The sequence below is a fragment of the Octodon degus genome, unplaced genomic scaffold, assembly GCF_000260255.1.
Source record: "Octodon degus isolate 3935 unplaced genomic scaffold, OctDeg1.0 scaffold00053, whole genome shotgun sequence".
Taxonomy (NCBI): Eukaryota; Metazoa; Chordata; class Mammalia; order Rodentia; family Octodontidae; genus Octodon; species Octodon degus.
Window position 1 is genome coordinate 10,319,999 of NW_004524629.1, and position 17,225 is coordinate 10,337,223.

Here is a 17,225-nt window from a genome sequence, read left to right on the forward strand (position 1 = left end):
TTCTAGATGGATGCAGCTACACACTATGAACAGCAAAGATATATGCCAACCAGCAGAATCTAAGAAGGGACAAGCAGTACTTTCCACCGGCAACATCAGAGGGCTAGTAGCCTTGGCAGTGATCTGATTTCTAGTCTCAGGGATGTTCAATGAACAGATTTGTTGTTTTAAACCACATAGTGTGTAGTAATTTATAAAGAAACCTTATAAATCTGATAAATTTGCGACGCATAAATCCTTTACATACTACTGATTTCATTAGCTAATATTTTATTTGATATTTTGCATCTTTATTTATGATAGAAATTGATTATTTCCTTTCTTGGAAGATCTTTATGATTTTTTATTCTGAAATAATGCTGGTTTTACAAAAAGATAGGAATTCTTCTATCTTCTTTTTACTGAAAGAGATTATGCAGAACTTGTGTAATTTTTTTCTTAAATCTTTAGTAAAATTCAACAGTGAAATCATCTCTCTGAAATGTTTTTGCACAAAGCTATTTGTGATTATTTCAATGCATTTAACATAAAGCCCAATTCAAGTTATTTATTTTGCTTCTGTGCTTTATAGTCTACGCCTGACAAAAAAATCAGTCCCTTTTATCTGAATTATCAAATTTGTGGATATAAAATTGTTCAATATCTTTATTTTCTTTAAATGCCTACATAATTATATTTATCTAATTTATTAATACTTTAAAAGATGGGGTTGGTGAGATGGCTCAGTGGTCTAAAGCACCTACTTAGAACAAGCTTAGCAAAGCACAGGGACAGCTGTTCAATCCCCCAGCACCACATGCCAGCCAGCCCCGCCCCCTGGTGGGCTGAGCTGGCCACACGCACACGTGTACACACACACACACACACACACACACATAAATAAATAAAATTAAAAAAAATACTTTAAAAGAAATATGAGGTTGAGGTATAAGGTAATGGGAGACTGTTTACATATAAGTGTGCTCCTAAGTTTGATTTCCCAAACTATAATAGCAGTAGTAATAGTAATGATAATAATAACATAATGAATCATAAACATATCAAATATTTTCAATTTTTCTTTTTCTCTTGTTTTCAATTTTCTTAATTTCCAATTTTATGCTGCTTATTTTCTTACATGACTTCTTTTTCATTAGTTTTCTAAATTTGAATCTTAGATTATGGATTTTAGATTATGCATCTTTTCTAAGGTATGAATATAATTGTACAAATTTTATTGTTTTGTTTCACAAATTGTCATGATTCATATCTATATTTTATTTTATTTTTTTTTAGGGGAGAGTGCAAATGCTGTGCCCACTACCACAAATGACCAGTCGAGTTTCCCCCATGTGGGGAAATCGCAAGGGTCAGCACAGCCGAGGTGCAGCGGCTGAGCTCTGCCCTGAGAAAACTAGCTTCATGATCCTGGGTTTCCCCTGCCAGGTAAGGATGCGTTCATATTTTAGTTCAAGGAATTTTAAAATTTTTCTCTACATTTCTTCCTTATTTCCACATTTTCATTAAAAGCATATTGCTTAATTTCCAAATATTTAGTTTAGTTTAGTTTTTTGTTTTTCTTTGTAAGGGTCTACAGCATCTGCAAGGTCTGACTACGTAGATCAGAATTGTAGTGATCTATCTGTGTTCAGCCTCCCAAGAGCTGAGATTACAGGCACGCGCCACCACGCCCATCCTCACTTGCAGTCTCACTGCGTCCCTGGGGGTGTGGTTGACACTGCAAGCCATGGATGGAAACTCTGACCCCTGCATCTAACTAGCCAGCACTTTAATCCACTGAGCTATTTGGCTGGCCCTTTTAGTTTTAATTAATTATGACTTAGTTTAATTATGGTCTGAGAATATACATTGATTCTTAATACTTTGCATTTGTTAATGTTTATTTTATGGCAAATTATATAATGTCTTCTAATGAATCTTCAGTGTGAACTTGAGGAGCAAAGGTACCATATTTTTATTGAATGAAGTACTATATAAACATCAACTGGTTCAGTTTGGTTGATAGTGTTCAGCTAAGCCATACTCTCACTAGCTAGCTCTCTGGCTCCTTGAACTATGAAGTACTAATAGGGCTGTTGAGTTCCTCAGATACAACTGTGGATTTGTCTGCTTCTCAGTTACAGCAGCTTTTGTCTCATATTTCGATGCACTGTTTCGGGGTGCATACACATTAATCACTGAAGAAAGATAATTGATTCTTCTATCACTACTATACTAATGCTTCCCGTTCCCTTACATTTTTTTTAACTTAAAGTGGGGTTTGTCTAAAATTAACATAGATATCTAGTTTGCTTTCAGTTAAAACTGGTTTAGCATCTGTCTCTATCACCTTTGTTTTAAACTATCAGAATATTTATTTATGTATTTATTTATTTATTGTGATTGAAATACAGTTTTGCCTTCCAGGGAAACAGAAACATAGTAAAAATTTTAATGTGTCTATTATTCCCATATATTTAATCACTGTAGGACATTATTATTATTACTACAGTACTTGTGCTTTGGAGGATCCAACTCAGAAACATACACACCTGTCCCCTCTTCCTTTGTAACATTGCTTATGTACATTTAATTTATTCATAAATTAATAGCACCTGATACATTTCATTTGTTATAATTTGAGCAAACCATTTTATTTATTTATTTATTTATTTATTTATTTATTTATTTATTTATTTTGCAGTACCAGGGACTGAACTCAGGCCTTTGTGCTTACCAGGCAAGCGTTTATTCTACTGAGCCATCCCCCTGGCCCCTCCATTATCTTTAGATAAACTAAAACTAAAAAAAAGGATTTCACTTTGGCTTCGTCCATTCTTTCTCAAATATTCTTCCTTTCTTCAAGCTGATCAAAGATTCTGATCTATAGCATTAGCATTCTACCTGAAGTATTTTTTAAAATTTCTATTTAAAATAAATCTACTGATAGTGCTATTGTTAGTTTTCGTTTCTTGAAAAATATAAATTATTCTTCACATTTAATATATATCTTCACTAGGTATAAAATTCTAAGTTGATTTTTTTTCCTTGCTGTAATATTGTCTTCATGGAATCTGATTAGAAATTCACTCAATTTTCATATTTGTTCTCTGTTATGAATTTTTTATTATTTAGATTTGATTTCAATATCTTCTCTGGTTTTTAAAAGTAATTTTCTTCATTTTTAATGTAATACCTCCCAAACTTGCATTTGGGAAAGTTTCATTGCTTTTTCCTCTGTTTTCCTGGATTTACGGCTTGGTGTCTGTCATTAATGTTGAAATTTTGGTCACTAATACTTCCAATAATTATTCTCCTCCATTCACTCCTTTATGTCCTTCTACACTCATATTATATGTACCTTTGATGTTGTCCCTTAGTCTTAGATCTTCCACTGTGGTTTTTTTTTTTTTTTTAATTTCCCTTTTTCTTTGCATTTCCGTTCCTTTTAACTTGCCTTCATTGTCTGTCACTTATGATTCATGAATGTTGATAAGCCATGTGTACTGTGTTCATCAAGGCATGTTTCCTTTCTCTTTTAGTACTTGGGCTTTCTTTTGATTCTTCCTAGCATTTCAGTCTCATTATATTGCACATTGTTCTTGCATGTTGTCTACTATCCCCATTGTGTACCATTATTTAAATGTGATTATTCTGACACATACAACACAGAGGAATCTGGTTGTGGTGTTTGCTTTCTGTCTCTAGGCTGTGTTTTTTCTATTTTTTCACATGCTTTATAATTTTTTGTTGGAATCTAGACACAGTATATTGGGTAGTAGTGATTGAGGTTAAAACTCTGGTGTTGGGGCCGGGAAGATGGCTCAGTGGAATAAGTGTTTCCCTGGCAAGCGCAAGGGCCTGCGTTTAATCCCTGGTTCTGCAAAAAAAAAAAAAAAACCCTCTCTGGTGTGAAGATTTATGTTAATATACTTAGGAATTCAAATGTTTTTGTAAATATTTATGTATTTTTGGTGGTCCTGGGGATCAAGCTCAGGACTTTGTGCTTGTCAGGCAGGTGCTTATCCCACTGAGTTATCTCCCTAGCCTCTTATTATGTTATTAATGGTAAATCAGTAGGGTATTTCTATTTTTGAATTATTTACTATTTAAGTTTTATTGGCACATATTTACAAAATGATTACATTGATTGTGTGGCAATGAGACATGTATGCAGCACATCTTACTGATTTTTAGTCTTCCTCTTCTCTCTTTCCTCCTTCATTTTCCTTTTAGTCTCCTGATTTGCAAAACATCTGTTTCCCGGTTTCCTATTATGGAGCTTTTGCTTTGTTCTATTTTTATACTTTAAGTTTCTTATATAAAAGAAATCATACAATATATAAACCTGTGTGATTTAATGTATTTTACTTAAAATTATTGTCTCAGGACATTTGATCAATGTTAACTATAGCTATTTTGCCAGAGACTTAAGATTCACTTAGGACCTTTTGATCTGGAGTAAATACTCCAGGTCAGAGTGTCATCCCTGTCACTATGTTGTATCTGGAGTGGTGCAGCAGAAAGGTGTGGGGAGAAACAGCATTCTATGACCTTCAAGTACATTTTTCTTTTGGTAGCTCTATATTTTAGACCTACAATCCATACAAATGTTTTTTTCCTGTAGAGTTTCCATATACACACTAACTATGTTAAAAGAGCTAAAATGAGAAAAAATTATCTTGCCTAGTATCTCTGCATAAAATGATTACCAAAACCTTTTCTTCTCTAGATTAAACCATTAATATGGAGAAAGTTTGGATCTATTTCACAATGATTAATCTCCTTGCCTCCCAATGTCTCTATAGCTATAAGAGGACCAAGAAAAATCACGCAGGCATTCATAAAAACATAATTAAAAATACTATGAGCAACTCTTTGCTAAACAAAACTCAGTAATCTTCCTTTAGTCTCCTTTGTGGTGGGTTTTCAGAATGTGAACTCCACAAATGAGTGTGAATACTCCTAAACCATAGCTCCTAGGAGCTGCTTAGTTTCTCTCTCTCTCTCTCTCTCTCTCTCTCTCTCTCTCTCTCTCTCTCTCTCTCTCCCCTCTTTTTTTTGTATCAAGAATTGAACTCACAACATAGCACTTGCCAGGCAGATGCTTGGGCTGCTGAACTACACCCCGGGCAAGGCGATTCTTATTCTAGCAAGTTAATGACTAGGCCCTAGGTATTTGCCAAACTCACTACTTAATTTCTCCCACTGATTCATATCTCTGGTGGCTTCTGCTGCAGATAAACAGATCTGTCTCAGACTTCTGCATCCTCCTGTGTCTCCAGAATTTACTATGAGTATTAGCCCCACCCCAACATGCACAGAGTCCACACTCTCAATTATCTGATCAGTTTTAGGATGCTCATTGATTTTCAGGCTGTCTAGATTTTCTTTGTAAAGATAAAATTGGGTGACATCTGAGATCTTTGTATGTTGAAGCTATAATCGTAAGTTAAGCTATAGATTTTTAAGTATCCAATTTTTTTATATGCCAGTGGTCTTGAAAAGGGCTAGTGAATAAGATACACAATGATTTAATTTTCTTGCTTTCTCCATCACATTATGACACCACCATTCATACACCTTTCTACAAATGGCTCCAGAAACTGAATGTGGGATGGTTTGTGGTGGGTTTTCAAAATATGAACCCCACAAATGAGTGTGAATACTCCTAAACCATAGCTCCTAGGAGTTTCTTAGTCTCTCTCTCGCTCACTCGCTTGATCGCTCTCTCTCAAAGCAGAGAGCAAGTTCTTACAGACCTTGTCCTCGTGTGTCAGGACACAGGAATACTCACGGACTGCGACCAGTGCCTGATTCACAGGGAGGAAATGTACATCTAGCTGGCTGAGTTCACTAGTATCTCCTACCTGTTTATCAACTATTTCATGGCTGATTTTTGATATGAAATTCTTCCCACTATCTGTTTTCTTTTTCAAATAGAACTGTAATTGAATCTCATAATTTGTATATGCTCTGAGTTCATGACTCACTGAATATCTTCATTCCTTTTTGAACCCATCAAGAGCATAGAATACCTACTATATCCAATGGTACCTTGGAGAATAAAACGAAGAGTAATTTCAAGATTCTTATTGTTAATGTATTTAATAATCCCATGTCTAATGAGAGCTTATAAGCATGCATTTTAATCTTACAAATTTATCTTTCTTTTAAAATACTACTACGTACATCACATTCAAAGCACAGAAAATATTAATCCAATAAATCAATTCTACCTATTAAGCTAATGTTTACATTACTGCTCTTCATATAACTTTCAAAAATGTTGGCTTTAAAAATATTAAAGAGGAAGTGAGTTATCTAAAGCAGTACAGGTTTTTATGTGGTCCTGGACCATTCGGGACCTGCACGAGCAGTGCACCAGGTAGGCTAACAGTGCTCGCCAATAGTGGTATCAGAGTCTAATTTTGCCTAGTGATTCTTTAAGAATTTTGCAGTGACTGCTTTGTATAGAGGCCTTCAACACATCTCCAGTAATGTGCTCACAGTTTCATTTCTTAAGCAGGTGTAGCTCACAGTTTAAAAAGCAGTGACTATCTTTTTTTTTTTCCTTTTTATCATGGCAAATTTGATCACTTTGCACAATACTGGGATTTACAACTTAGGACCCTGACTAATTTGCACTGGGATATTTAGTTAGTGTGATTTTATAGGGATTTATCCATGTTCTGTAAAACCCAGGAGGATTTAAGCAAATAAGACAATGAGTTTCTTCTTTACTTTGGAAGAATGATTTCTATCAAGCTGTATTCACTGGATGTAAACTGGTAAATAGACCTAAAAAGTTGGTAATTACTTAAGGAAGACAAGTGGCAGTTTTATTCATTCAAAACTGCTACTTGCTCAGAGAAAGCTTTACTAGTTTACTTGTCTATTTGCTTTTGGTGGTGGTAGGGATTGAACCCAGGCCTTGAGCTTTACTACTGGAGCATAATTTTACCACTTCCATAATTTTACCTTAGCTTTTACTTGTGAAATAAATTAGCTCTACAAGCTCTATCTTCATGAGCAATAATCTTGTATATAACCATTCTACCTTTAATACAAGAATGATCTCAGAAATACAATTCTCAACAAAGTTCTTTCACTACACTTAGTAAACATAAACTGTATTAAGAAGGCCTGAAAAATAAAAGTGAATATACTCTGATGTTTTACACCAATATTTTTAACCTCATATCAAATGGCTCAAATATCAAGGATCTAATAAAAGAAATGCTGCCTGGTACTACAGCTCCATCTCACCACTTCCTGGTAGGGTCAACTTGTCCTGTTTGTTGGCCTGTTGGTGGAAAGGCTTGAGGGAGCAGACTTGGCTAATTTCCTCATACCATTTCAGGGAAGGAAAAGGAAAATTCTTTTCAAAGGAAACATAATATTTAGCAATGAAGATAAAAATAGTATCTATTAATTGATTTATTGGCTTATCAGCATCTATTTATTACTATTCAACTACCAGAAGCCTGTTCAAGTACAATCACCCTTTTTATTTTTGCCTCTGAATTTGAGTGAGCTTTACCAACTTTTTGGAGGCAGGGAGAAAGCATACATGTTTGGCTTGGAGTATTCAGCTCATTGCATTACCTTAGAGAGATTTTCATGATGAATCGGTGCCAATGATACACAGTGGGTCTCAAGCTGAGACTATCCTCAAAGGGTCTCATCTGTTTTCACATGGAATATAAGACTAAATTTATAGACATCAAGAGATCTAACCAGAAGCAACACATTTTCAAAGTTGAGCCCAAGTTGTTATTGCAGGTCATAGTGAATTTTTTAGTTACTTACATTAATATCGCAAGTACCTAGATTCCTAGCTGCCTAGACCTAACCCCAGAAGTTCTCTTCTCATAAGACTACCTTGCACTTAATTTTCTGCTACTGGCATCAAAAAGAGGCCTAAGTAGCTCTGAAATAACTATGTATGGGGAAGCAATGACTTTGTGGTATGTGTAAGCAAATGATTCTATAAAATTCAAGAGATTTAGTAATCCTGAGTGCATATTCCAGTTAATTCTCAAGTTTCCTGCTCAAAATCACTTGTATGGTATCAAGAGATGGAATGTATGTATGGTATGCTGTTTTTTTAATTGAATTATTGGTCTGTATTACAATATATACAAAATATATGTGACAAGATATAACCACATGCTTCTCACACAATCACATACATGTCATGAATTTAGGACCTAAATGTAAATGTTTTAGGTTACTTTTCCCAAAGATTGAAAATTGCAGTCTCTTATTCTTCTTCTCCTGGTCTCAACTAAATGTCTTTTCATGTGTTCATTATTTTGTTTTGATGCCATCAAATGAACATTCCACTTCATGAGAAAGCTTTTGATGGTCCCCTGTAACAACAGAGAATATTACTCTATTGTAAAGATGTATCCAACACAGTAGAGGAACCAAGGGCACCAAACAAATAGCTGACAACACTAAAAAGTCCTAATTTCAGCTTGTTATTTGCACTCTCATCTGAAGGAAGATGAAACAAAATTCCTTGCTAATTGCATCATCTCTCACTGTGAAGGATCTCAGTGTACAAAGCTAAATCTGTGCTTTCTTTAATGGACCATGAAACTAATTCCAGCAGATGAAGACAGTAGTGTCAATATCCTTCCATCTGAAACACTGAACAAAACAGACAAAACTTTTGCTGTTTGATTTCACTGTCACTTTTCCCATTTGCTTTGACAGCTCTACTATGGCATGTTCCTCATAACATTGTGCTAGACAACATCACTAAAACAATATTTATCTGTAGGGTTCTAAAGTCTGATGCTCACAAGTGCAAACTCCTTTAATATCTCAGGTAAATCAGATACCATTTGCAATCTCAGACCAAAAGTTCAGTGCCTACCAGTCACTGAGCAGCATTTCTCTGAAACATACACCAGCAAACTTGCACTTTTCTGGGGATAGCTTAAGACCAACACTGCTAAAAACCAAGGTAGACAGAATCCACCAAAATACCAGACAGAAATTTATAACTTCAACTCATAGCAAAGCAATTATTTTAGTGCTAAACATAAAAGCCAGAAAATAAGCCAACGGCAAATGTGTTTTTTGCTTAATCATTATCATCTCATATACTTGGCACATTAAATCATAATAAAAGAGAGACTTACCATTTTTCTAAAGAACATTCTGATAAGATTTACAAAGTGGCACGACTTACCTGGAAGAAAGAAAATGATAAGTAAGAAATTAAAAACATAAATAAGAAATGATAATAGTGCAAACAATGTTAAATACATTCTAAGATGACAAATGGTGAATTCAGACCACTTATACAGGAATTAATCAGTAAAACAGAGGATAAAAGTAGACTTCTTTTAGCTGTATTGTCTTTATCTAATGCAAGAAGAAAATGGACAAGGTCCAGTTGTCTGATTTACATATGTATAACCTAGAGCTCTTTATTAATTAGCACAGTCTTCAGTGAAATTGAAAATAGAACGCTTTCAACTCCCTCTGTTACAAAAGTGCATTTACAATGGCATACCAAAAGTAACTATTTTCAGTAGAAACAGAAATACAATCCTAACAAATAACTGGTCTTTAAGGAATTTTCTAGGTCATAATCAACTGTCTTGTTTTAGACTCAGAGATCTTATTAGGATTCAGAGAATGACAGTTCTCCGTTTTGGTGATTTTATATAGATTTTGCCTTTTTACTGATTTTTCATGTATGGCACAATACAAGCATGGACTTTGTCGGGCTAATAATTTTATTGTAACATTACTCCTTGGTCCCTGAGAAATTAGAATTGTGAACGAGTTTATGTGTCCTCCAAGTTGCATAAGAAGGGGTTTAAGAGATGAAGGAAGGAGCAGAAAAGGCATGGGGTGGGAATTAAAAAGGAATTAAGAAATTTCATCAGCTGTACCAATTTCCCGTGATGAATTTAGTCATGTACCATAAGCAAGTATGGGTAAAAAATGAAATTAAAAAAAAATTATTAACATTGGTTATAAATACCGTCAAATGCTTTAAAACTCAGCCAATATACAACCTGCAGTGAAAGAAGGAAGCTCCTGGCATACTTGGAGTGGCTATTCTAGAAGCTCTTGCTTTGATTATAATTGAACACATCTCTATCTCTTCCCTGGCAACAGCGCAGATAGGTTTACAGGACAACAAGCTGGGAGGACTCTCAGTTCCCTCAAAGTCAATGGAAAGAGCAAGGGTGACAAAGAGCCGAGTTTCTTTAGAGACATTAGATGACGGCAGGTCAGATAGTAGAAGTTTTAGTACTAAACGTGCTTATGTGATTTCTTAGCCAACAAGAAAGCTGCGCTGACTGTCCTGTCTTTTAAAGGGAGATTTGAAGTGGCCAACTAAAATTTTGTGTTTCATGCTTACTAAATTTCTATATTTGCTTCCATCCTCTCTCTCTCTGGAGGGAAAAATCTCACCTGAAATTCCCTCTTTTAACAGCCAGAGAAATAAAGGGGCATTAGGGATGGTCATCAGGGATTGATATTCTAACTAGGTATCAATCACCTTGAAAGAGCCCAAAGGAGTCACTAGCTCAACCCCCAACAGGAAAAGACCTTGTCCCGTATTCACGCCTACTTGCTACATGACTAGCTTCCCCATTGCGTACTGGATTTAATCAATTTTACCTGAGCAATAGTGCTTGTAATCTCACTGGTTGACCATAGTTTTGTCCTACCTCATGCCCACCTAAGCGAGTTCCCTTGTCTTCTCCACCACCTTAGACCTGCCTCACTGCATAGTTTTTCTCTATAAAGGTCCCTGGAAGAGACAGCTTCCCGAGACCCCCCGCTGGCCTCCCCCGCCCCCGCCTGTCCCTCTCTCTGACACGAGCTTTCTTTCCCTCAGCAAATATATTCTGTTCATAACGAAAAGAAAGAAAGGGAAAAAACCAGAAATACGCATAAAAACATTATGGGCTGGCTTCTCCTTGTTTCTCAAGTGGCCAGGATTCTGCGGTGATGAAGGCACGCACACGCTCACGCCTTATGCATTTAATGCTAACCGAGTGGCGGCCCCACATCTGTAGCTGAAACACCTTCGAAGGTCTTTCTTTTCTGAGCTTGAATATAGTGAGTCTTACCATGAGGACTACATTTTAGTCCCAGGCAAGTTATGTATTACTTATTTCTAAAGGTAGTTCAGGACTGAGCAAAATGTACTGAGTTTCTGAATACATGGCAGGGCTAGGACAGTATCTAGGAATTTAGATATTTAACATAATAATCTCATCGCCTTACTCCTCTGTATTTTTATAATAATTTTCAAAACTGGTTCCAAGGTGCTTCTGTGTGATGTTGTTGATTCAATAAACCAATTTTGAAATTCTCTTTCTCCCTCCCTCCTGCCATCCCTGCCTCCCTCTCTCCTCAGAGTAAGTCATCTCACTTTTCTCTATAGTCATCTGTGAGCCAATCCTTTGGTTATTCATTTTATTAAAAAATAAATCATTTATTTATTTATTTGGAAGAGAGTCTTTCACTATGCAGCTCTGGATTGTAGTGTTCCTTCTGTCTCAGCTTCCCCTGAGCTAGTATGACAGGTGTGTGCCTCCATGCCCAGTCTCAGGGGCCAGCTCTGCACCAGGCTGGCAGGGCATGTGGTGCTGGGCATTGAACCTGGGCCCTTGTGCTTGCCTTTACCACTTAGACCACCAAGCTATCTCCCTGGTCCCCTTTGGTCATTCTTGCCACCATCTAGGGACTGACCATGGAAATCTCTGTAGTTTTATTAATTAGTTCTCACACAGTAACAGACGCCATCGTTTGACTTCAGTGTCCCATACCAGATGTCACCCCATAATTATCTCCTGGTGAGACTGTTACCCAGGGACACCCACTTTTCAGTCTCAAAACCTGGAAGGCCATTGTATGACTGACAACAGCATGCTACTTTTTCTCTTGGTTACCAAGTGCATCCTGCACTGAGAAAAGACTGGATCCTAATCAGAAGAGTGACTCAAGAGCCGTGGGTAGCCATTTCCTGCTTAGTTCATATACATGAAGCACTTGATTTATTTATGTGTATAAACCTTATTTCTTAAAAAATGGTTATTTGAAAATTATCACAGTCTTGAATTTATCTTTATTAATACACATATTAGGGGTGATAGACATGAATATGGACTATCTTATAATTTTCTATATTTTAAAAGCACATCATAACAGAGATTCATTTCTACATGTTTACAGTAAAATTTTTTTATCTTAGACCAGTATAGGTAGGTTTATTTTCAAACATGTATTAAAATATTTGATAATACTTATTGCCAAAATGGATAAATACTCTTTTCTAGGTGATAATTTGTGATGGAAAAAATTTCCCATTAGCTACTGCTATCTTTAATAGTTTACATTTTGCCACGCAGAATGAGTATTTTGATACACCAGAGTGCGTGATATACTACTTATCACAATGACCTGTTGCCTAAGGTGGGCACTATAATTGCTCCTTAATTCCCTAATTAATTGACATAAGTCGATGTTAATGTTCTAAAAACAGAAGCAGTCCTTGGGGTGTTTTTGAATTTGCCCTGAGGAATTAATTAAGCATATATCTCAATTGCATTTGATGTCTTACTTCCTCAGCTACCAGTTGAGCTCAGCCTGGCATTTCATGCTCTTACACGGTGCCTGTGGGGCACTTGGAGAAATCTAACTGCTCCATGGAGTGCTCCACTTCAGCACCATCACAGCTCTTGTCCTGCCACTAATGGCTTCTTGTCTTCCACTTGGGGAAGTGAAATCTTTCTTGCTCTCTGTGAATTGCAGGAACTGCTCCTGTCTGAGTCTATGGACCTATATACATCCAACTCTTTTGTCTCACCTACAGCCTCCATTGTGCACTACTTAATTTTCACACTTACAAGGGTTTCCTCTCCTACATTCAACTCTTTTTCCAAGTTCTCTATATTCTTCTCTTTCTCTTCAGCTTTTTAAATCCTTTACTCATCTTGAATTCAATCCTAATCCTTCTTCCTATAAGTACAACACTATGGCCCTAGCCCAAAACATACAAGCTACCACGACCTTATATTCCCAGGGCATCAACCTCACCTGTAACTTCTTGGTATAGCCTCAACTTTGTTTCCATCTGTAATTCCAAAAATACAGCTTTCTTTTTGATGACAGTGTGCTCTTGCTTATGCTCTTCTTAAAATTCAAAAGACAAGTTTGCTGATATCTCAAGTTTAATTTAGTCATTTTTTCCTCTGTTTCTCCCTACCCTTTGAGATCTTAATTTTAATTTCATAATAGGGCTGAAAGTACACAAGAGATTAAATCCAGGGCCTCATGCATATTTCACTAGTATTTTGCCATACCTCAAATATTTAGCTTTATGACATTTTGTAATAAGTAGTGCTAAGTAGCATCTCAGACTCCAGTAACATTGCCTAATGCTTAGACAGTATTTGGTAAATGTAGAGACAATTAAATAGAGTTTAATCTACATTGGATTTAGAATTCCTCAAATACAAGAAAGATATCTATACACATTTTTAATATTTTGGGTACAACACTGTTTGGCCCAGAGTTGAAATAAGATGAATGTATTTATAAGGAAAAAGTAGAATATTGGTAAAATGGAAGAAAATCCTGTCACTTTTGGAGTAGTCAACAAATATATGTTGTTTCTAAACCCTGTGACTTGTAAAGGGACTGTCTATGTTTGATTATTCCCCTTCTACTAAATATGTTGGTGGTAAGATGGATAATAGGCACATCTGCAAAAGCAGGCCGAGCTGGTGAACGCGGGCATTGCTAAAAGCACTAGAGCTGTTCTAGCTGTTGAAGATAAAGACATAAATAAAGGTTTCTTTCATTTAGCTTCCTATATCTTTTGTTTATTTTAAATTTAAGCATAAACACAAGATAAATCCTTTCAGTTTCATCAGCTGTCTTATTTACTAAAATTATTTCAGAAAATTGAGGAGTTTTTGAATACCGACGCTTCAAAGCTGGCCAAATAACCGCAATCATCATCTCGCAACGCACAGCATCATCAAGTCCATTTAATTCTGACACAAGTGGTTTCAAGAGTGATTTTTAAGTTTATATTCTTAACCTTAGACTCGAAGACCAATCAGTGCTTAAGAGAAAGGAAGATGGAAAATGTAGAATACATTTAATTTTACTTGAATCCAAAAATTAATAGCCAAACACTGCTTTGTTTAAATTAGCTTTGTACAAGTCAGCGTGTGTATATCCGGCAGTTCTACCTCTGACCCTTTTTGCTCTCTCTCTCGCACCTAAATCTATAGTTGCAAAAACATAAGATGAGGTTTATGTGACATAGCGTGACCCTCGTGATGAACTCACACATATCTGGTCATTCATTTCTGTCCTTTGGTTCCAGTGCTGAAGATCAAACCCTGGGCTTTGCACATGGCAAATAAGAACTTGACTGCAATCCCAGCCCTTTCCTGATTTTTTCTGAGCCAGGATTAACTGGGATTTGAAATCAGGCCCTTGCATTTGCCAGGGAAGCACTTATTCTACTGAGCCATCACCCTGGCCCCCTGATTTTTTTAAGCTTTGGTAAATTTCATCTTATTTAAAAATCATCGAGACTGGGCATGGCGGCACATGCCTATCACCCTAGCTCTTGGAAGGCTGTAAACAGGCGGATCACTATGAGTCTGATCTAGTAGTGAGACCCTAAACACTCTGTAGACCCTTCCCTAAAGAAATACAAAAGATAAGAATAAAAATAATTGAGAAACATAAATGTCTCATAAAGTAGCTCTTGTTAATGTAAAAAATGAGTCTACTTGATAGTGTTGTGTTGGCTCTTTGTTCAGTCTTTCATCTTGTTTTCCTACCTGCAAATTACTATTTGTTGGGATTTCTCCAAGCCCTCATCGTGAGTTAAACTTCATCAGTCCTTGCTGATCTTCAAACCTTGACAATCCTCAGAAGCTCAGTCCTTCTCTGGGCTTGATTTTCTACAAACCTACTCTTAGGTAGGTTATGGATCATCTTCCTAAACTATTTCTTTCTAACACAGGTAGATTAAAACATTTTTTACAAGATTCTTCTACAGAAAAAAAATTAGTAATTCTCAAAATATTAATAGGCATTTCTAGGAAATATGAAGGTCTATTTAAGTTTAAGCTAAAGACTATAGTTCTATATGGGAAGTTCTGGTATATCTCAGACTTTTACACGTTTTAAGTTATTCATAGTAAAGGATATAAGTCAATTAGTTTAACTTCTATTTCTCAAAGTTTTGGAAGAATTGTGCTCCTTTTATTATCTAATAGCATGATGTGTAATTTATGGCTTGTAGGGCATATTTTTAGAAAATGTTAGAGAACAAAAAGATATACTCGTGTTTGAATTGAGGAAATCAGAATGACAATAAATAATAGATAATATATTAAGTACATCAAATGTACTGAGTCCAATTGTGATTTACTAAATGTATTATTATATCAAGCTTATATGTAAGAAATAAAATTACATCAATAAATTTACTCTGTAGACACACAAGGTAATACACAGAGAAATTCAGAGACTTGCCAAAATTTATACAGCCAAAATCATGCCGGAGCCTAAATTTTTTGCTACTTTGCCAAGTTGCCTTTGTTTCTTAGTAGTTGAGAGATCTTGGGCAAGTTATTTTACCTTGTATGGGTAAAGGTTTTCCCCCTTCAAGCAAAATCATAATACCTGATGTGGCTATCACAGAGAATTATCATTAGCAGAGCCTAACACAATGTCTGGGGTACTGTGGGCACAGAATATCTATTAAATATAAGACTTGAGAAATCCAGATCTTCTCATTCTCTTAAAACTACATACAAACAACTACTGCTTTCCTATTATGATCTGAGGAATGTGCATAAGCTGTGCTGAAGAACTTGGTTAACATATCTTACTCTTATTTGAGTTCTGGAAATTAGATGGCTCAGTAGAATAAGGGCTTGCCTGGCAAGCACAAGGGCCTGAGTTCAAACCTTCGTTCTGCCAAAAGAAAAAAAAGAAGAAGAAGAAGAAGAAGAAGAAGAAGAAGAAGAAGAAGAAGAAGAAGAAGAAGAAGAAGAAGAAGAAGAAGAAGAAGAGGAGGAAGAAGAAGAGAAAAAAAAAAAGACAGACAGAAATTAGGCCCAGGGTTTTGTGATGGCAAACAGGCATAGCCATTTAAATATTTACATATTGCTTTTACTAGTACCTTGAGAGGCTGTCATATGATTCCTTGTCTTATTAAAGCCTACCTCAAATTAGTATTTTGGGCACTTGACAACACAGTACAGATAAAGCAGATTTACACATTGCCTCCTCCCCAGTGATCCTGAGAACCACTCACTGACTTGAACAATGTGGACTGACCACTGCAACTCAGACCACAGGAATTTCAGATGCTGTATGTATTTCTCAAACTGCAGCATTGGGCTCAGGGCATGATTAAATCCCTGACTTGAAGGGCTCTATGAATACCATACTTTGGCTATTTTGCCATTTCACCAAGTATTGCTCTCCTGTCTTCTTTCTCAAAAGAAAGTGACTCACTATATAATTCCAAAGCTAATATAAATACATGTGCAAATATAGCATCTGTGTGCAGCCTCCAGCTTGGTACGGCTCGAGCTGCCTCTCCTGCCCACGGTCCTTTACGCTGCTCGTCATCTTTATCCTTCCTCTCCTTCCCCCCATGTAGAGCATCATCTTCCCCTAAAGTAGAACCACACAGCACAGCAAAGCACATCTGTCTAGTCTCTCACATCAATCTTGCCTTTTCTGTATTGTTTGCCGTAAAAACAACTTTCCAAAAGAATTTATGCAACATTTTCATTTCCTTACCAAGTACTCTCTTCAGCCCTCAACTCAACTGCATTCTTAGGGCCTATATAAAACACTTTTCACCAAGACACGGGCATCTTTCTACCTGACAAACACAACAGCCTTTGCCTCGTCCTGATTCTCTTTGGCCATGCTGAAAATTTACTTTCATTTCTTTCCTGAAAGTCTCTTCTTATCAGATACCTGACACAATAATGTTTATGATACCTTTTCTGTCATCTGAGTCACTTTTTTTCTATCTCAATGGCTTTTCCCCTCACTTTTTATTTTAAAGGTGGAGTGACCCCTGTGGCTCTAATCCCTGCTGTCTTCTCTGTTCACATTATTCTTTTGTTAGGACATCAGAAATTTCACAGCCCTAGCAGTCACTTCTAAGCAGATATCATAAGAAACTACTAAATGGTAACTGAAAAAAA

At 36.2% G+C, this 17,225-nt stretch overlaps 1 non-coding gene across 1 annotated transcript; it reads right to left on the reverse strand.

Annotated features, from left to right (window-relative positions):
• Positions 1-1,272: 1,272 nt before the first annotated feature.
• On the reverse strand, positions 1,273-1,433 carry LOC111817290. The gene has a single exon (XR_002821528.1). It is a non-coding gene; the product is annotated as a U1 spliceosomal RNA (small nuclear RNA).
• Between the last annotated feature and the right edge of the window lie 15,792 nt (positions 1,434-17,225).